The following is a 22,088-nucleotide window of genomic DNA, read 5'->3' on the forward strand; positions in this document are numbered from 1 at the left end:
TGTAGGGATATTAAAATCTTGAAATGGGTATAAACATTGTATTATGACCAGTTAAAATTAGTTTCAATGCTATTCTCCTTCCTCACTGATAAATATATGGCTCCATTTCTTAAGCCTGTCCTTCACCTTTCTATGACAGTTTCACATGATTGTTCCCAAATGTCCACCTTTCTTCCCAGACTTGACATTGGTGTGACAGATGATGCAAATAGCTTAGAATGGATTCTTTTAGATCAATGAATGTATGAAAATCCAGATAGAATTTAAATTTTTGTCCTCTTGACTTTTGTTTATTCATACTTATAGTTATGTAAACTAGCCTTGTGTTACAATACTAATATCTATCTTTAAGGCATTTATTCTTTGTGACTTTGAAGTCTTAGGCTTTTCCTTTCCCTAAAATGCTCAGCTGTCTCTAAATAAATGTGGAAGATTTGTTGAAAAACAAAGAGCATCGAAGCACAAAGCAACATTTAAGAGGAGCATGTAACAGCTATTTTTGTTTCTGTAGGAACATATATTGTTTTAGACTAGAAGTTTAAAAAAATGTTTCTACTTGGAAATGATAAGAATATGCTTTCCGTATGATAATCTAGTGCAGAAATTTTAGTCAATGCCATTAAAATGTTTTAGTAAGAATTTTGGAATACTTTTGTGAAAGGAAATGTCTTGGACGTACAACTCTGTACAGAAATGGGTATTAAAAGACATTACATGTTCCAGAAATACTAATTTCTGGTGGGCTGTCCATCACCTCTGTATATGTGTGCCTGTAATGTCTCTACAATCCCAGGATTTCCCATGTTTATTCCTTAGACATTTTGCACCTAGATGTGGGATTGTACTCAAAGAGTATTGATGATCTGTTTATTGTTAGCAACAAATTATATTCCAGAGTACGTAATCCAAGATTGGAGATCATCAAATCGCATTTCTACACTGGCTCAGGTAGTGTTGTGTTAAGGCTAAGCCAGAGAAAGGAGAAATCAGGAATTAGCAGAAATCTTGTCTTGCAAGATTCTAAAACTTCAAGATTCAATTAAAGTAAAATACAAATATCACTATTAAAATATCCACACCAAATGAAGCACCCAAAAAAGAAGAGTATATGAAGTAAATATAATTTTTCATTGCTTAACTTCAATAATGTGAGGTATCATTAAAGATGTACTGTGTGATAGACATGTATTAGATAATTCACCTCTTACATATTGTAACCCTCACAATCTTAGGAACATCATTATGTGACTTATCTGGAGCTGTTTAAATCAAGTTCTGCCTAACTTCAAAGCTGATGTTTTTCATGTACCAGGATAATAGAAGGGAATCAAGTAATCAGTAAACATCCAAATGGAGGTAATCAAGTCTAGGTAAGCATCTTATAACAGATTTGCTCTGACAATGGGATATAAGGGCAGAAATCTTATAATGGGATTGGGTAAGGCAGACATTGGTTGTAGGTCCAGTGATTAGCTATGGAACATTCCAGGGAGATATTCTTGTCACTGGTTTACCTGAAATGATACAAGATGAAGAATCTTTTGTATTTGAGAAAAGAACAAAAACACAGTACAGATAAAGAGGAATACATAGACTCAAATAGATGACTGGTAAGCAATTAGGCTGCATATCTGACTAAGAGCTTCTTATGATACTAGCGATTATAGAAATATCTATACAGATCAGAAAGACCCCACCTGTCCAGGTTATTTTTTTTCTTTCATAAGGTTATAGCTGGTGCTTAATATAATCATCATTATATTCAGGGTACTGTGGAACATATGGAAGTTAAAGACAACCCAAGTAGAAAATTAGGAATTGATTGTTAAGGAAACAGGGAAGAAATTGAATTGTTGACACTTCTATCCTGGCTCATGCCTATGCAGCATGTAAAATTTAGGGATAGATTTTCAAGGCTGTCCACTTAAGAACTTTGGATTGTTGAGACAGGATATGTGTCATCATCTCTCAGAGCTTTTGTAGAAATTGCGTCCATATTGGGTAGATGATTATAGTGGAAAGAACAAGGGCTTTGAAAACAGAAAAAATAATATTAATATTCTGGTTTCACTGTTTACTAGTTGTCATTCTTTCTTTAAGGTCTTTAATTTTATGGAGTGCCATTTTCCTTTTCTTGAGGTTATTGGAAAGAGTAAGTGAGATAACGATTAACAATCACATATCATGTACTATGGGCCAGGCAGTGTGTGCCCTGAGATGTATTATCTTATTTATCCTCATAACATTCTTATACTGCAAATTGTACTATTATTCTTTTAATACAAATAAGGTAATTTACATTTGGCAATTCATTCAATACTACAAAGATAGTAAGTGGAAGAGCTTAGGCAGTCTTATTCTAAAGTCTAAACACTTAACTCTGCATTCTAATGTGTGCAAAGCACTTAGCACGGTACTTGACACTCAGAAGCATTAAATAAATACTAAATCTCTTCTTTCCAAGTAATTCTAAAATATTAAGACTGTGGGACTCTTGTTAATGATTTCTCTAATCTGTTAATAGGAAAATTTCATGGATATAAAGGTCTGATTTTGATTCTGTAACATACTATTATTTATGGCTGGTACTATTTCTCATCCAGGTATAGATGCTCAGTTCTATACCAAAATTTAAGACCAGTCTTGGGCATAGATACCATGATGAGGAATAATGAGATTTAAATGCTTAATTTATGGAGGAAGTTGAATATGATTCCTAAAATATATTTTACTTTACCAAATAGTGCTATAATCAGGTTCAAGGACTGGAGGCAAACTTAAAAACAGTAGGGGGTTTAGAAGAAAAACTGGTTTACAAGAGATAAGACCATTACTTTGGGAAGTGGGTCTCTGTGAGAAAGGTCAGTGACACTTGTTTTATAACCAGATGAAAGTAAAGTATATGGTTCTGGTGATGAGGTGAAAAGAACTACGAAGAAATGTGATAACATCTGGCAATAAATAAAGCAGGGGTTCCAGTGGCTACATGTTAGAAAATAAAGGAAGGTGGATGGAGAGTTATAATGAAAGACAGTGGACTTAGTTTAGATGGTTTTCATTGTATGTTCCAGGTAATGGAAGCAGATATAAGAGGTTTTCCCAATGTAAGTGTATAGCAGGGAGGGTGAAGAAATGGTTAAAGAAACAAAGTAGGAACAGTTGTTAAAAAGAGCAATAAAGAAGTAGAATCCTATACCTACAGAAAAGCAGGAGGTGGGCACATAACTGTTAAGTGCACAAGTATGCATGCACACATAAGCTCAAGATTGAAACTACTTATTACTGTAGTTGAACCTCCTTGGTTCTTTTCTCCCCTCCCGTTTTATTGAGATATAATCGACATAAAGCACTGTATAAGTTTAAGGTATACAGAATAATGATTTGGCTTACATATATCATGAAATGATTATTACGATAAGTTTAGTGAACATCCATCATCTCATATAGGTACAAAAACAGAGAAAGAGAAAAAAATGTTTCCTTATGATGAGAACCCTTAGGATTTACTCTCTTAACAGCTTTAATATATACTGTTTAGCAGTGTTAATTATATTGGTCATGTTGTACATTACATCCCTAGTACTTATTTATCTTATTATACCTGGACATTTGCACCTTTTGACCACCTTCATCCAATTCCCCCTCCCCACACCCCTTGCCCCTGGCAACAACAAATCTGGTCTCTTTTTCTATGAGTTTGTTTGTGTGTTTTTGAAGTATAATTGACCTACAACACTATGTTAGTCCCTGTTACACAACATAGAGATTTGATATTTCTACACATTTTAAAATGATCACCACAATAAATCTAGTTATGATATGTCACTATACAAAAAAATTATGTAGTTAACTATATTCCCCACACATTTCATTCCCTTGATTCATTTGTTTTGTAACTGGAAATTTGTACTTCTTAATCTCCCTCACCTATTTCATTCCTTCCCCTCTGGCAACCATTTGTTTGTCCTCTGTATGTCTACCTCTGTTTCTGTTTTGTTAGGTTTGTTCACTTGTTTTGTGTTTTCGATTCCATATATACAGTATTTGTCTTTCTCTGTCTGACTTATTTTACTAGCATAATACCCTCTAGGTCCGTTCATGTTCTTGCAAATGGCAAGATTTTATTTTTTTATGGCTGAGTAATATACTGTATATATATTTGTGTGTGTATATATATGTGTGTGTGTGTGTGTGTGTGTGTGTATGTATATCACATTTTCTTTATCTGTTCATCTATTGATGTACACTTAGGTTGCTTTCAGACCTTGGTTATTATCAATAATGCTGCAATTAATATAGGGATGCATATGTATTTTTTAATTAGTGTATTTTTTTGGATAAATATCAAGGTGTGGAATTGCTGCATATGGTAGTTCAATTTTTAATTTTTTGAAGACTCTTCATACTGTTTTCCATAGTGGCTGCACTAATTTGCATTCCCATCAACAGTACATTTGGATTTCCATTTCTCCAAATCCTCACCAACACTTGTTATTTGCTGGTCATTCTGAAGAGGTGTGAGGTTATATCTCATTGTGGTTTGCATTTCTCTGATGATTAGTTATGTCGAGTATTTTTTCATGTGCCTGTTGGCCATTTGTATGTCTTCTTTGGAAAATTGTCTATTCACATTGTCTGCCAACTTTTTAAGTTAGTCTTTTGGATTTTTTCTTTTCTTTTTCTTTTATGATACTGAGTTTATTAGTTATTTGTATATTTTGCATGTTAACACCTTGTCAGATATATCTTTGCAAATAATTTTTCCCATTCAGTAGGTGGCCTTTTAGTTTTGTTGAAAGTTCCCTTCACTGCACAAAAGCTTTTTATTTGATGTAGTCTCACTTGTTATTTTTTGCTTTTGTTTTCCTTGCCTTGCCAGAAGTTACATATCCAAAAATATATTACTAAGACAGGTGTCAAAGAGCTTACTGCCTATGTTTTCTTCTAGAAGATTTATGATTTTTGGTCTTACACTTGTCTTTAATTCATTTTCAAATTATTTTTGTGAATGTGTGAGAGAGTAGTCCTGTTTAATTCTTTTGTGTGTAGCTATCCAGTATTCCCAACAGGATTTGTTGAAGAGGCTATAATTTACCCATGGTATATCCTTGTGTCCTTTGTCATGGATTAATTGCTATATAAGTGTAGATTCATGTCTGGGCTCTCTATTCTATTCCATTGATTATGGTGTCTGTTTTTGTGCCACTGTCATACTATTTTGATGACTGTAGCTTTGTAGTATAGTTTGAAAATGGGGAGCTTAATACCTCCAGCTTTGTTCATCTTTCTCAAGATTATTTTGACTGTTCAGGGTCTTTTGTGTTTCCAGACAAATTTTAGAATTAGTTTTTCTAGCTTTACTCCTTTCTTTCCAATTTGGATTTTTAAAATTTCTTTTTCCTCTCTGATTGTTGTGGATAGGAGTCCCAATACTATGTTGAATAAGAGTTGTGAGAGTGGGCATCTTTAATTTGTTCCATCTTAGTGGAAACATTTTCAACTTTTCACCATTGAGTATCACATTAATTGTGGCCTTGTCATATATGGCTTTTATTATGTTGAGTCATGCTCCCTCTGTATCCACTTGGTTAAGAGTTTTTGTCATAAAAGGATGTTGGCATTTGGCAAAAGCTTTTCCAAATCTGAGAAGATCATATGATTTTTATTCTTCAATTTGTTATTGTAATATACCACACTGATTGAATTGTAGATACTGAACCATCTTTGCATTTCTAGAATAAATCTAACTTATCATGCTGTATGATCCTTTTCATATATTGTTGGATTAAGTCTGATAGTATTTTGTTCAGGATTTTTGCATCTATGTGCATCTATGTTTTTTTTTTTGCCTAATTTTGAAATCAGGGTGATGCTGGCCTCATAGAATGAGGTCAGAAGTGTTCCTTCCTCTGAAAATTTTGGAATATTTTGAGAATGATATGTGTTAACTTTTCTCTAAATGTTTGGTAGAATTTACCTGTGAAGCCATCTGATTCTGAACTTCTGTTTGTTGGGTGTTTTCTTTTATTTTATTACTACTAATTCAATTTCAATTCTGGTAGTTGGTTTGTTCATATTTTCTATTTCTTCCTGGTTTAGTCTTGGGAAACTGTCCGTTTCTAAGAATTTGTCCATTTCTTCTAAGTTGTCCATTTTGTTGGTGCATAATAATCTCTTATACTACTTTGTATTTATGTGGTTTCCTTTGTAACTTGTTTTTCTTTCTGATTTTATTGATTTGGGCCCTCTCTCTTTTTTCCTGATGAGTCTAGCTTAAAGGTTATCAATTTTGCTTATTTTTTCAAGAAACAACTGTTAGTTTCATTGATCTTTTAGGGTTTTTTTAGTCTCTATTTCATTTATTTCTATTCTGATTTTTATGATTTATTTTCATCTACTAACTTTGGGTATTTTTCTTCTTTTTCTAATTCTTTAGGTGTAAGGTTAGGATGTTTATTTGAGATTTCTTCTGTCCTGAGGTAAGCTTGTATTGCTATAAAGTTTCTTCTTAGATCTGCTATGTCCCATAGATTTTGCTTCATTGTGTATTTGCTTTCCTTTTTCTCCAAGTATTTTCTTGATTTCTTCTTTGATTTCTTCAGTGAACCATTGGTTGTGTAGTAGCATATTGGTAAGTCTCCACATTTTTGTGATATATGCATTTTTTTTTCTGGTAATTGATTTCTAGATTCATAGCATTGTGGTCAGAAAAGATGCTTGGTATGATTTCATTAAAAAAAAATTACTGAGGCTTGTTCTATAGCCTAGCAAATGATCTATCCTGGAGACTCTTTCATGTGCACTTGAAAAGGATATGTATTCTTCTGCTTTTGAATGGAATGTTATATATATATATAAAGGCCATTTGGTCTTATGTATCATTTAAGGCCAGTGTTTCCTTATTGCTTTTTCTGTCTGGATGATTTGTCCATTGATGTAAGTGGGATGTTAAAGTTCCCTCTCATTATTGTGTTACTGCTGATTTCTCCCTTTATGTCTGTTAATATGTTCTTTATGTATTTAGGTGCTGCTCTGTAGGGTGCATATATATTTATAATTGCTATATCACTTTCTTGGATTGATCCCTTAATAATTATGTAATGAACTTCAGTGTCCTAGTTACAAGCTTTGTTTTAAAGTCTATTTTGTCTGAAATAAGTATTGCTACCCTGGCTTTCTTTTTCATTTTCATTGAATACCTCTTTCCATTCTCTCCATTTCAGTCTGTGTGTGTCTTTAGATCTGAAGTGAGTCTCTTATAGGCAGCATATATATGAATCTTTCTTTATTCATTCAGCCACTCTATGTCTTTTGATTGGAGCTTTTAGTCCATTTACATTTAAAGTAATATATTGATAGATATATACTTATTACCATTTTGTTACTTGTTTTATGGTTGTTTTTGTAGTTCTTTTTTGTTCCTTTCTGCTTCTTTTGTTCTCTTTCCTTGTGATTTGGTGACTATCTTTAGTGTTATGTTTGGAGTTCTTTCTCATTTTTCTGTGTTTATCTATTATAGATTTTTTGGTTTGTGGTTACCATGATATGTATATAATTATTTTAAGTTGCTGATATCTTAAGTTCAAAAGCATTTAAACAGCTCTGCATTTTTACTACCATTCTTGCCATGTTTATTGTTTTGACATCACATTGTATGTATTTTTCCCTTGTCAGCCCTTAACTACTTATTGTAGATATAGATGATTTTACTACCTTTGTCTTTTAACAATCCTACTAGCTTTATAAGTGATTTACTGTTTTTACTATATATTTGCCTTTACCAACGTTTCCCAAGATTTTTCCTTTTGTAATTTTCATGTTTCTAGTTGTAGCCTTTCCCTTTTTGCTTAGAAAAGTCCCTTTAACATTTCTTGTGAAGCTGGCTTGATGGTGTTCAACTCTTCTAGATTTTGTTTGTCTGTAAAGCTTTTGATCTCTCCATCAAATCTGAATGAGAGCCTTGCTGGCTAGAGTATTCTTGGTTGTAGGTTTTTCCCTTTCCTCACTTTAAATATATTGCTCCCCTCCCTTCTGGCCTGCAGAGCTTCTGCTGAAAAGTCAGCTGATAGCTTTATTGGAGTTCCCTTGTACATAATTTGTTGCTTTTGTCTTGCTGATTTTAATATTCTCTCTTTAGCTTTAATGTTTGCTATTTTAATTACTGTGTATCTTGGTTTTATCCTCTCTGGGTTGATCCTATTTGGGACTTTCTGTGCTTCCTAGACCTGAATGTCTATTTCTTTCCCAGGTTAAGAAAGACTTTAGCTATTACATCTTCAAATATGTTCTCTGCCTCTTTCTATTTTCTCCTTCTGGGACCCCTATAATGTTAAGGTTAATATGCTTCATGTTGTCATCTCTTAAACTGTCTTCATTTCTCTTTATTTTTTATTATTTTTGTTTGTTTAGGTTCAGTGATTTCCACAACTCTGTCTTCCAGCTCACTGATCCATTCCTCTGTATCATCTAATCTGTTCTTGATTCCTTCTAATTTATTTTTCATTTCAACTATTGTATTCTTCATCTCTGTTTGGTTGTCCTTTATATTTTCCAGGTCTATAATAAACTTCTCATTGTTTTCATCCAATCTTCTCCTGAGTTCTTTGAGTATATTTATGATCATTAGCTTAAATTATTTATCTAGTATATTACTTATCCCCACTTCACTTAATTCTTCTCCTGGAGTTTTATCCTGTTCATTCATTTGGAACATAGTCCTCTGTCACCTCATTTTGGATAATAAGCTGTTTTAATTTCTATGTATTTGGTAGATTACTTACATTTCTCAATCCTGGAAAAGTGGCCTTTTATAGGAGCTGTTCTATGTTCCCAGCAGTGCACCCTCTTCTGATCATCAGAGCTATAGACACTAGGGTTGACCCCTGTTGGCTGCATCTGTCCTTCTACTGTGACAGGCTAAAATCTGGACAGTCTGAAGGACGTGGTTGGCCCACCTTCTGGTAGGTTGCTAGGTATTGCCTTGTGCAGAGGCTGCTGGTTGTAAGTGTGCTGGGCCAGGTCATGAGCCAGCTGGCTGCAGAGCCCCAGGGAGTCCTGAATCTAGTGTTGGCCCACTGGAGAGTGAAGATGGGTTCTTGGGTGGATAGTTTTAGGGTCAGGGGTCCCAAACACAGCTGGTGGTTGGGACTAGGTCCAGATTGGCTGTAGGCCTGAAGTGTCTCAAAGATGATGTTGGCCTGCTGGTGAGGGGGCCTGGATCCCAGGGCAGCTGGTTTAGGGGTTCATGGTATCTTAGAGTTTGTGTTGGCCTGTTACTGGGCAGGGCCAAGACCTGGTGAGATCTCAGGTTTGTTGCCAATCTGCTGGTGTGTGGGATGGATCCTGACATGGCAGGCTACAGGGCTGCAGTATTCCTGGTCCTGTGTCCATCTGCTCACGTGTGAGGCCAGGGTCCAGGGGATCCCATGGCTGGTGCCTGCCCACTGCGGGGTGAGGCTGGGGCTAGTGCCAGCCCATGGGTTGGTGGAGCTGCATCCTGGGGTCACTGGCTGCAGGGCCTTGGGTTTCCCAGTGTGAGTGCTGGCCTGCTGGTTAGTGGGCCTGGGTCCCAATGGCTGGCTCTAGGACCCTGAGGGGTTCCCACAGCTTGTGCTGGTGCACTGGTGTGTGAGGCCAGATCCTGAGCCCTCTGGTGGACAGGACCAAGTCTCTGGGGTGGCTGTGGGCTGAAGGGGTCTTAAGGCAGCCCACCTGCTTGTGGGTGGGAATGTGTTTCTTCCCAGCTATCTGATTGCCTGAGGTGTCCTAGCTCTTGTGCTGACAGGCTGGTGGACAGAGCTGGGTTCCAGTGCTAATAAGCTAGAGGGAGGATTCCAAAATGGCCCTTGTCAGCACCAGTGTCCACGTGGTAGACTAAGCTCCCAAGAATGGCTGCCACCAGTGTCTATGACCCCAGGGTGAGTTCTAGTTGCCTCCTGCCTCTCTGAGAGGCTCTCCAAGATCAGCAAGTGGGTCTGACCTAGAATCCTTTCAAATTACCACTTCTCCCCTGGGTCTCAGAGTGTGTGAGTTATTGTGTGTCCCCTTAAGGAGTCGGGTCTCTATTTTCTACAGTCCTCTGGCTCTCTGACAGTAAGCCCTGCTGGCCTTTAAAACAAATTCTTCTGTCTTCTCATTTTGCTTAACTTTCTCTGTCTCTATGAAATTAGATGAAATTATTACCTATCCCAGTCTTGAAGGCATGTCCCTGTGCAGTCTGCATGTGCCCAATGGCTTTGGTGGAAGAGCTGCAACTGAAGTGAGCATAGGTCAAATCTTCCCCAAGGGGTGCTGGCAACTATGACCTTGGTGGGAAGTGGGGCTGGAGCTGGAGTAGCTAGAGACAGAGCTAGGTGTGAGCCAGGCTTCTCCTATGCTCCATGGTCATCCCTGCCCTATGAGGGGCAGGGTGGGATCCCAAAGTGCTGAAGCAGAAGCCCTGAGGGTCGGGTCTGAGCTGATTTCATTTCCTTTAACTTTGTGCTCTCCCTACCCCGGAGGGGAGCAGTGCTGAAACAAGAGGGCCTGGAGCGGGCACCTGGTCTGGGCCGTGTCATTCACTGGCATGGTCCCAGCATGCCAGTCAGAGCTCAAGACAGTTCCCAATCTGCCGACTCCATGAGCACCAACCAGCAAAAGCCACCCTCACCCCGTTCAAATGCAGTGCTGGGTGTGAGCTGGCTCTGCCCCATCTAAGTGTGTACTCTCCTTAGCAATAACAACAGTAGCCTTTGCTCTAGTGGGGAGCTGCACTGGAGCTAAAAGGGATGGGGTAGGCTGGGGCAGTTGAGGTGACTAGCCAGAGCCCCAGGCAGTTTCAATCTGCTTCCTCCCTCTGGCCTTTAAAGCCAAATATTCTGGAGGCTTGTCTTTTCAGTGTAGGACCTATGGACCAGGGAGCATGATGTGGGGCTTGGACCCCTCACTCACTGGGGAGAATGTCTGCAGTTGTAATCATTCTCCCATTTGTAGATCTCCCACCTGGGTTATGGGTCTTGACTGTACCATGTCTCTGCTCCTCCTACCTGTCTTGCTGTGGTTCCTTCTTTATATCTTTAGTTGTAGATGATCTTTTCTGCTGGTCTTCAGGTCTCTCTCATCAATAGTTGCTCTGTAAATAGTGGTAATTTTGGTGTGGCTGTGGGAAGAGGTGAGCTTAGCATCTTCCTATTCCATCATCTTGGCCCAACAATCCAAACCTCCCTGGTTATTTGATGAATGATCAAAAATAAGTCTCTTTCATGCATTTTTTAGGATAATGTGAACTATTTTGTATCTTTATTTCTCAAGGTGCCAGCAAACACAATGTAGATGATCATTTTCCTATAGATGCTTCTGTACTTTTATACATCAGAAATTATATTTGAATATTTAAACCTCATGAACATTGTGAAATAAAACATCCATCTCTTCGTATACACAATATTTCTTGTCACAGGAATTCTCTAACCCATAATAACTATACCAAACGAATACCGAACTATATACTGTATTGCGTTTCAGTAGTGTAATCAGTTCAGTAACAGGTACATTCTAAAAGCTGTTTAAACCCACCAGTATTTAGACATCCCAAATAGAGATATAATTATCGAAGTAAAATATATACAGCTGTAATTTATCAAGTTGACTCAAGGGAGACAAATCATATTAAAGACATGGAGATAATCACAGCACTTCTTATATTTATCTGGCAGTTTAGAAAAGTTAAATATAAAATAAAATTTGGTTCAGATTCTCTAAACATGCTGTTAATAGAGTCTGTGGTTGAGAGTAAATATATAGTGGAGAATGGACTTTCATTCAATTTATTTAAAGTAAAACTATATTTAAACAGTAGTCCTATTCAATAGCTATGAATCTGCCAATTTCAATTCTTTCATGATTAATGTACAGTATAATCAACTCAAGCAGGTGAAAACAATATGGAAGGAAATATACATAGTCTTCACTCCAAGGAGATAAGCTGCTTCCTTTATCCAACATTATTCTAACATCTTCGTTTGACCAGGAAACAGCACTATAGACAAGAAAGTCATGTTTATAGGCAACGATCCAGCATGGCAGTTTTGTACCTTATGATGCTATAACTTTAAGTAAACATTGAGAAAAAAGACATCAAACTTTTTACAAGTATGGATATAGACTTCTATTACTCTACAATATAAGGGGTGCTTTGTGGAATTTATTCTGTGTGAGAGAGTAAGAGGCAGAAGTTAACAAGGGTTATCATCCATACCCACTATTGCATTCTGCATTTTTAAGGACTTACCAGAGAGACAACCTTCCAAGAAGATAATAACATCATTCAGCCACTAATATGTAACAGCCACTTGCATTAATATTTTCTCAGACATTATGAAGTAGATCATATTATTTAGGTTTCCCATATGAAGGAAACTGAAGCTCATAATTGTCAAGTTGAGTGGTCAAAGTCATAATGCTACTAAATTGCTCAACTGAGATTCATACCTAGGTTTCCTAATCTCAAGACCAGTGTCCTCTCTACTTGAAGCAAGATGTAGTAGAAAGAGCATGGGTCTTGGGAGTTTGGGATCAGGTGAACCTGTGTTGGAAAGATTCTTCCACTTACCAGTTGTGGTCGCAAGGTCAGTAACTTAATCCCTCTGATATCATAGAGTGAAAATAGCAATATATCCCTTGCATAGTTGCTATGAGGTTTATAGATAATGAGTACAAGATGCCTAAAACAGCATCAACATTTAGGTGCTTTGGATGGACTAGGTAAAAAGTTAATATATTGTGAAATGTTAGCAATCACATTACATCATCTGTACAATGTAAATACGCTAGTGAATTTTCTTCTTAGTATATTGAACACCCTTTTAATATATAGTTATTAAACTTACACTGTCTTCTTTAGTCTTTTTGAATACTTTTGATCTGGAGGATCTTTTCATAAATTGACAATGTTCTAGCCTGGGCTCTCGAATGCAGCCTTTACAAAATGAAAGATATGCTTTATTTTCTCAAAACATAGGTATTATAATTTTAATCATAATTTTGTCAATATTAATTCCATGCATTCAGTCAGCCTTTCCTTATTTTTTATTATTTAGCAACTATTTATTATCTATTACTTGAAAGGTACTCTGCCAACACTATAGTAATTCAAACTGCATAAACAAAATTCTTGCCTTGGAGACAATAACCCTGTCAAGAGGTTGACACATAAGTAGATGCATGAGCGCTATAAAGAGGAGTTGATGAAGAATTGGGAGTGCTAGACCCATGGCTAAGACAAAGACTGAAGTTAGAAAGTCAATATAAAAATTTGGAATCCAAGGAAATGGCAGGTGTCAGAGCTGACTAGACTCTAGGAAGTTTGAAAGCTGAATAGCAAAGCAGAGCTCGAGTTTTGGCTTAAGGTCATTAGTCCAGAGCAGTGATATTCACAGGTACCATCAGTAAGAATAACAGAAGACCAAAGAAGGATATTGCAAAAAGTAAAGCAAGAATAAAGTCAGGCAAACAATATCCAAGAAATAAGGATAACTGACAAAAGAAGAGAAAGAAAAATAATATTGAGGAAAGGAAGCAAAAAAGATGAAAATTGTCCTTTGATTCTAGCATCAAAAAATTAAAAAAAAAAAAAAAAAAAAAAAAAACACCCAGAACAACCAACACAATATTGAAGGAAAAAAAAATCAAAGTTGGAGGGCTGACACTAAGTTAATTTTTACTTTATGTTTGCTTAATTATAAATCTGCAGGTTTCATTTAAATCTCCAGATTTTGCTACAAAATATTGAAATAGGAGCCAAAAGAACTATTGCCTGAATTCTGTTTTCTACATTTTTACAACTGTGAAATGATTATAAAAATCTATTATAGCTACATAGCAAGTAATTTATATTTTCAGAAAACCAGCATTAAAATTACATATGTGTTTGAAACATTATTCTTTGTTGGTTGAAACAAACTTCTTGCAAGTGAAGAATTTAGGTGAGGCAGTTTTCCTACAGTTTCCTTTTATCCAAATATATTAGCAATTCTGTGTTTTCATATAAGCATTATGATCTTCATATCTTTGTTTTTTATATAAATTCTAAATATCTACATCAAGTATTTTCATCCATTATTTATTTTTCTGTGTAATATGATCATCTCTCAATTTTTGGAATCCATCCACAACAGTGAAACAGACAATATAAAGTATAATTCTAAGGACAATAATAATACACCTTCAATGAATATTTGGTACAGATGTTCTTTATATGATTTTAGACTTATAAAACATGCATACTTTATTCATTGTCTTCATGAAGACTCTCAAGAAGTTTCTATAAAGCTGAGCTCTATGAATAGATAGAAAATTGGAAGATAAATTTCAGTAAAGATTAATGTCAAATTATCCTTTGAAAAAGTATTCTAACTCTTATTTTCATCATTGAAAACCTAGGAAATGGACCTAGGATCCCTAAAGCTCTAGAAGACTGTTTCCTGATATGCTGAGCAATACTAATACCAACGTATCAGCACTCTAATCTTGTGCATTAGCCATTAACTCATGAAGGAAAACCAAAGAAAATATGAATAAATTAATTTGTAAAATGAAGTCACTGGGACTAGTCAGTCTGGTGAAATGAATGTTGAGACAAAAGAGAAAGCAGGGCTTCCCTGGTGGCGCAGTGGTTGAAAGTCCGCCTGCCGATGCAGGGGACACGGGTTCGTGCCCTGGTCCGCGAAGATCCCACATGCCGCGGAGCAGCTGGGCCCGTGAGCCATGGCCGCTGAGCCTGCGCGTCCGGAACCTGTGCTCTGCAACGGGAGAGGCCACAACAGTGAGAGGCCCGCGTACCGTAAAAAAAAAAAAAAAAAGAGAAAGCAGATCTAACAGTTCTTCCATAGCGCCCTATGCATAGTTTAATTACAGAAGTGTATCACTTGCTTTGTTCATTATTGGCTAACATTTCTGTGTTCTTTACTAGAGAACAAGTTACTCAACAACAGAGTCTGCATCATATTTATATGTAATTATAGCACTTAATATAGTGTCTCACACAATAACCTAAACTTGGCAAAGGCCAATTTAGAATAACAAAACAAGAGTCAATAATTGAATAGTCTCCATGAAATTGTTATATTGTAAACTAATTGAATGTAAGGGCATGATAGGTGGAATTGGTTTCCTTTCTTTGCACTTGGAGCAATGATTTCCTGTGCCAATCATTTTACAAATATATTGGCCTTTTTGATTCTTCACTCACTTTTTCATGTGTCTAATCTTCATCTGCTCTGTAATCTCCATGAAGGCAGATACTATTTTTAACAATTCTCTGACACCTATCAGAAAGGGAATTGGATAATATCTTTAAAAACTCTATCTTTAGCGCACAATTTCACTCAAAACATGTTGCTCTTATTTTTTAATCAAAGTGATTTACTAAGGAAAACTAAAGTAACTAAGCATGTCACCAGTTCTAAAATATGTCCCATAAATAAGGTGAACATATAATCTGGTTTACCTGAGACCACTCCTGTTTGTGTCTCTTATACAGGGTAGTTATTAATAGCTTTTCCTTTCACTCTCAAAATATCTGGGTTTGGATAATAAGTTATTTGGTTAACCCTACCATAGTGCATGATGTCAGAGTCTGAAATAATCAATGAGTCTAACTTTGCATTTCAGATGGGTATCTATGGTACCTAGATTATCCAATTAAAAAAAAAAAGGTAGATGTTTTAGTTAAAGCTTATGAACTCATTTAATAGTCTGTATTAATATCATAAAATGGAAAGACAAAAATGTGAAGAACTGTAGATAGAATGCTTGCAGAGATATCACCCCATTTGTCCCATTTAAAGTGCTAAAACTGACCCTATCAAAATTCTTAAAAGCAAAGTCTTTTTCTTGACCGAAGCAAAAAAACATAAGACTATTTAGATTTTAACAATAGTTTTATAGACCCTAAAACAGTGCTAGTAAGAAATCAGTATAGTCTATATCAAATTCTAGGGCTTCCCTAGTGGCGCAGTGGTTAAGAATCCGCCTGCCAGTGCAGGGGATGTGGGTTCGAGCCCTGGTCCAGGAAGATCCCACATGCCACAGAGCAACTAAGCCCTGAGCCACAACTACTGAGCCTGTGCTCTAGAGCCTGTGAGCCACAACTACTGAAGCTGGCACACCTACAGCTCGAGCTCCACAACAAGAGAAGCCACTGAAATGAGAAGCCTGAGCACCGCAATGAAGAGTAACCCTCGCTCGCCGCAACTAGAGAAAGCCGCATGCAGCAACAAAGACCCAATGCAGCCAAAAATAAATAACAAATAAATAAATTTTTAAAAAAACAAAATTCTAAATTTGTCACAGAAATATAAAATTTTGGTTTATTTGTAAAAAACTACTTTACATCTGAATAAGTAACAAATTGTTATGATAAATAATGTAAATTTCTGTTTGTTGCTTTCTTAAATTTTTAAAAAATATTGTGGTTAAATAAACAACATGAAATTCCCCATTTCACCTTTTTTAAGTGTAAAATTCAGTGGCATCGAGCACACTCACAATGCCATGCAACCATCACAACCATCCATTTCCAGAACTATTTCATTTTCCCAAACTGAAGCTTTTACTTTTAATAATATTTTTCTTTATTACTACACTTCTTTGCGTCAAAATGAAATTTAAATAAATAACTCAAGAAATAAAATGTTTTAATTTCTAAACTCTGCGAAGTTGGCCTAAAATGCTCAAGAAATGATTTTGTTTTTCATTAGATTGAGTTTTATAGATTATAAAATATATATATATATATATTCTTTCAGGTTTTAAAAGCCTGTAATAAGTAAAAAACTAAGAAATGAAGCACACTTAGATTAGCTCAGGGACCTGAGAAATTTTAATCTATAATTATTTTGCATTTGCACTTAAATGTTCATAATCTCTTTGCAAATGCTGAAAGAGAATCTTCAGGATAACCTTGATTAAAGGCTGAGAAGAATTATTCAGCTTTAGAGTGACACCACCTTTAAACATTAGGTCTGTCCTCAAGGCTGAGCATAATCTTCCCAACCCCTTGTGCTCATTGTTTATCTTATCCATAACGAGCTCTACAATCTCTTTTAAAGTATTTCATAATTGTCTTTATCTCAAAATATGCATTTTAAAATAACTTAATAGTCCATAATTAAATGAAAAGTAAACATATACATCATTTGCCAGTATATATTTTATTATAATACTGCCAAAATCTTATATACTTCTTTTGAAATTTCAGAATTATTTTGCTGAGTGAAGAGTTATTGACTTAGCAGGATTTTAAAGCTCCCTTATTTCGTTTGAGCTTTTGCCACAGAAAACCATGAAGTGAATAAATAAAGCTATGCTTAAAATAGCTAACTACATGCCTAGTTTTAAAGACTGATGACCCAGCAGTTAGTACCAGCAGAAACCCCAGGAAAGCTATATGTAGCATATCAAATTGTGGGCATGGAAAAGCCAAACAATGGAAAGATAGCCTCTCAGTAGCATACAATCTCACGGTGCCTTTCATTCTATAGACAGACATAGGGAACACTCAAGGATCAGAAAGCACATTCCTGAGCCTATGAGTTTATCAACTTATAAAATTGTGACTCCATTGAAGAAAATACTAAGTGTACACTGATCAGATAGAGAAATAATGAAAACTTGATTAAGATTAGAGAAATGTAAGCATCTAACTACACTTAGAAATATTTTTCCCTAAATTCTTCCTTTAAATTTTCTTCTAGTAAATTCAATAAGCATCTGAATGCCTATTTGTTCAAGGCACTGTGCTAACAGAAAGAGATACAAATGCCAGACAAGGTATATTCTCTATCTTCAAGGAGCAGAGTCTGTAGGTAGAGATCAGATAATGTAAAAGACATTTACTGAAATATAAAAATGTATCAAACCAACACATTGTATACTTTAAACTTACACAATGTTATATGTCAATTACAACTTAAGATCTTTATCATAGTGTAAGGACTATGATAAGAGTAGGTACAGCCTACTGTGACGTATAGACAGAACTGGAACCATTGTTCAATCATGACCAGTATTGAAGGATCTCAAAAATTGCATTTAAATTGAGGTCTTAAAGTTTAAGTTAACCAGACAGAGCAAAAAAAGATCAGACCAGTCAGAGGCAGCATGATGTGCAGTAAGCCTGGAATCAAGAGATGTCTTAAATATTAGAGCCAAACAAACAAAAGAGCAAAACCCGTGTCCTTGACAGATTGAGAATTTGATTAAAAATTGTAAGTTATCTACGAAAAAAACGGCATAACAAAGGGGTGACTGTCTGTTTGTAAGTTTAGAAAAAAATGCCAAAATTATCAAAAAAGGCTCAAGTAATAAGGACATTTTTTTCATTTCAAGAATAATGAATAACATATATTGATAACATGAAAACAGGTATTGTATGGTCAATACATATTTACTGTTTAATTTTCTTTTATAATTTGGGGAATAATGCTTTTTATACTGCTGTATATTCTATTTAGAGGGCTTCATTCAGGCAGGTAAATACTAATCAATCTTTTCTTGTTTTTTGTATTGCTTATATAAAAGAACATCATAATATTTATGATTAAAATATTTTATTTCTTCATTAGTTATCTTTCTCACAATAAGCAAGTTATCCTGAAAATTATAAAAGATAATTAGACATGCAAAATCATTTGCCCAATATTCTTATCATTGCCCACATATGTCTAGAAGAAAATATTATAGAATATTTATCAGTAAATATGGAATTGAATGGCATGGTTCTATGGCATAATTTTCTTTAAGTAACTGGAAATATTGACAGCATTTTCTCTCTAGGCACTGCTATTCACTCAGCATTTGAACATTATTATCTTCTGCTATTTCTTAAATAGCTGACTGATTTCTCTAACATGATGGATAAAACCTGACTCATTTTATCTGGAGCGCTTCAGAAGTATACACAATTGGGTGGTTTACACCTAATTCGGTATAGGCACTTACACAATGAATCTTTTTAAGAGTGTTCTGTTGTACTTTTCTCCCCTATCAAGGTACTAATTGAACAAATCTTATTTCTGCTGCTTAGTTCCTGAAAAATGTGAAAATCCTGCTTCATTTACATAACTTTTCATTGGCCTGTGGGATTCAGTAAGTTAGGTTAATAACTGTGTATTTGCAACAGCAGGAGACTTTTTCCCCTTAATTTTGTTGGATCATATATTCCAACCAGTTAAAATAAAATTTACAACATCCTGTTGTCTTAAATGTAAACGAGCTTGCAATCAATTTGGTTTAATGAAATTAAAGCCATATTCTATGCCTAGAGAGAAGAAAGCCTTTGGTCCTCTGCTGAATACATAATGGAAAAAACTTGTGGACTAAATAGATCATGAGAAACATGGTTGTTTCAAAACACTAAAAAAAGATTTATTCTGTATTAATCAACAAAGTAGAAAATTCTAATTATCTTATCTGGGGAAGACTTAGAGATTGCATTTTCAACTGATGCATTTTGAGGCACTTTGTATGCCTCCTGTACATTTAATTGAGCTGTGGAAAAATATCAATCACTCTTTCAATGAAAAGATGTTTCAAGAATAGATGCTGACCCAACTTCTCTAAGCTTTGTTTTTAGTAGAATGCTAATTACCAGAGATGGCAATCTAAATTTGATTGTGTTCTTAGATTTGGGAACAGGTGTTATAGTATTGATTATTCAATGAAAAGGCCAGTTCCCTGGAAAGGTTATACACATGACTTTTGCTAACTTGTTAATTGATTTTCCCCTTATGGTGTTCTGTTTCACCTTTTTATTGAAAGAATAAGAAAACCAAATACTAAATGAACACACATGTATACACCCTAATGCTCTTTTTAAAAAATTTTAACAGTTTTCCAAATATAAATCTGCACTATGATTGAGGTCCAACCTAGTCCTCCAGTTTCAATTCCCATTATTCTTTAAATTATCTCTGCATTGTCCAATCAGAACTACTTACCATTCTGTTAAACAATCCCCCTACTTCCCTGACTCCTTCTTTCTGGTTGGAATTGCCCTTTGCCATATATATAGTGTATATATATATATATATAAAATCTCAGTAAAATTTATTCATTCTTTAAGATCCAGTTCAAATGTTACCTCGACTCCACTTGAGCAAGCCTTACCGAATAACCTTTCTCTACCAAAGTATTCAGTTTTCTGAGTTAGAAGTGTTCTTGGTACCTATTTGCTGATTAAAATTATGTTAGAGTTCTTTCAGCTGCAGGTGACAAAAATCCCAGTCAGAATAGTTTATACAACAAAGAAAGGGCAGATCGTTGGTCCCAGTAAGTTGGAAGTTCAAATAGTGACAAAGATTTTAGGCTCAACTGGATCCAAGGCCTCAGATTATATAGACAAGGCATTCTTTCTTTGATTTAGTTTTCCTTTTCTTTGAATGGGCTTGACTCTCAGTCTCTCTAACTCCAGTGGGAGGGAATTAATACCTACCAGTCCCTCCAAACTTAAATTATTTAGAAGATAGCACTCTTTTTTTTTTTAACTGTTTCAACAATGGTTCCAACAAAATTTATTTTCACATTGGCCTATTTTGAGGCAGATAAATCACTATGAATAAGAGAATGGAGAAACCCTGTCCTTACCCATAGGCTCAATGGCTGAAGGCAGCCTCACAACCACCATATGGATTGTAAAAAGGGAGAGATAGTTACATAAAAAAATCTGTACTACTTTTACCAAAAAAAAAAAAAAAAAAAAGAGAGTGGTGGAGATGGAGAGATGGGACGTTTAGCTGAGAAAGAAAAAAGATAAAAGCTGTGCAGTATATCTATATTTGTGGTAATTTGTATATATGTAGTATCTGATTTATAAACTGAAGTTGTGATGCATATTTTATTAACCTGTATAGCCATCAAAATCTTAGTTTCTAATAAATATTCATTTAAATAACTGGAGTTCTCATTTTAAAAATAGCGTTAAATAAAGGTTAATAAAACAAAGGATGAATGACACCGTATTCACTCAAACTTATAAATTAAGGGTGAGAGGTTGATACTCCGTCTTCAACTGTTAAATCTAGTGATCAAAAGACAAAAGTGTATCTCAATATATTACATTAAGAACTAAAGAAAAGTCAAAGGGGAAATTTCATGGTAATCTTCTGAACTCTCATTTCATAATAAATGAAAGACATTTATTAACAATGTCTTTCAATTGACTTTTTCTCCTGACAATAGTGTAATGAGCATATTATGTCCTGTATACTTGACAAGACCAGGAGCTTCTTGATGACAGAACCTGTTTCCTTGGGCCCCTTTGTGTATTCATTATCTCAGTGCCTTACATATAACAGTTGCTTTAAAATGATTGTTTTGATTGTTATAAAACTAAAAAATACTATCCCTTTTAAAATAATTTTCTACTTACTTTGACCTTAAATAGTCTCACTGCTAACACTTGAGCAATACTTTCTTTACAAGCTTTCCTCCTGATTGACTAAATAGTTATTTCATGTCTACTGACATTTGCAAGTTGAATTTGCTTTTTGAGCTCACTTTGAACAATCTATATGGGTTTCTACGTGAACATTAATCCTCCTTGTCAGAGGATAAATTATTGTTTTTACCTGATAGTGTTCAATAAGAATTGATCTTTTACAAACAACCCAATCAAAAAATGGGCAGAATACCTAAATAGACATTTCTCCAAAGAAGATATACAGATGGCCAAGAAAAGAAGCTCATGAAAAGATGCTCAACATCACTAATTATTAGAGAAATGCAAATCAAAACTACAATGAGGTATCACCTCACACCAGTTAGAATGGGCATCATCAGAAAATCTACAAACAATAAATACTGGAGAGGGTGTGGAGAAAAGGGAACCCTCTTGCACTGTTGGTAGAAATGTAAATTGATACAGCCACTATGGAGAACAGTACAGAGGTTCATCAGAAAACTAAATAATAAAACTACATTTGATTCAGCAATCCCACTACTGGACATATACACAGAGAAAACCATAATTCAAAAAGACTCATGCACTCCAATGTCCATTGCAGCACTCTTTACAATAGCCAGGTCATGGAAGGAACTTAGGTGTCCATCGA

The 22,088-nt window shown here is 35.3% G+C and overlaps 1 protein-coding gene across 4 annotated transcripts in view; it reads left to right on the forward strand.

Moving 5' to 3' along the window:
* The window catches only part of CNTN5 (contactin 5), a 1,371,648-nt gene that overhangs the window by 638,112 nt on the left and 711,448 nt on the right, over positions 1 to 22,088 (forward strand). The window lies entirely within an intron of this gene.

Source organism: Globicephala melas, chromosome 8, assembly GCF_963455315.2.
Source record: "Globicephala melas chromosome 8, mGloMel1.2, whole genome shotgun sequence".
Taxonomy (NCBI): domain Eukaryota; kingdom Metazoa; phylum Chordata; class Mammalia; order Artiodactyla; family Delphinidae; genus Globicephala; species Globicephala melas.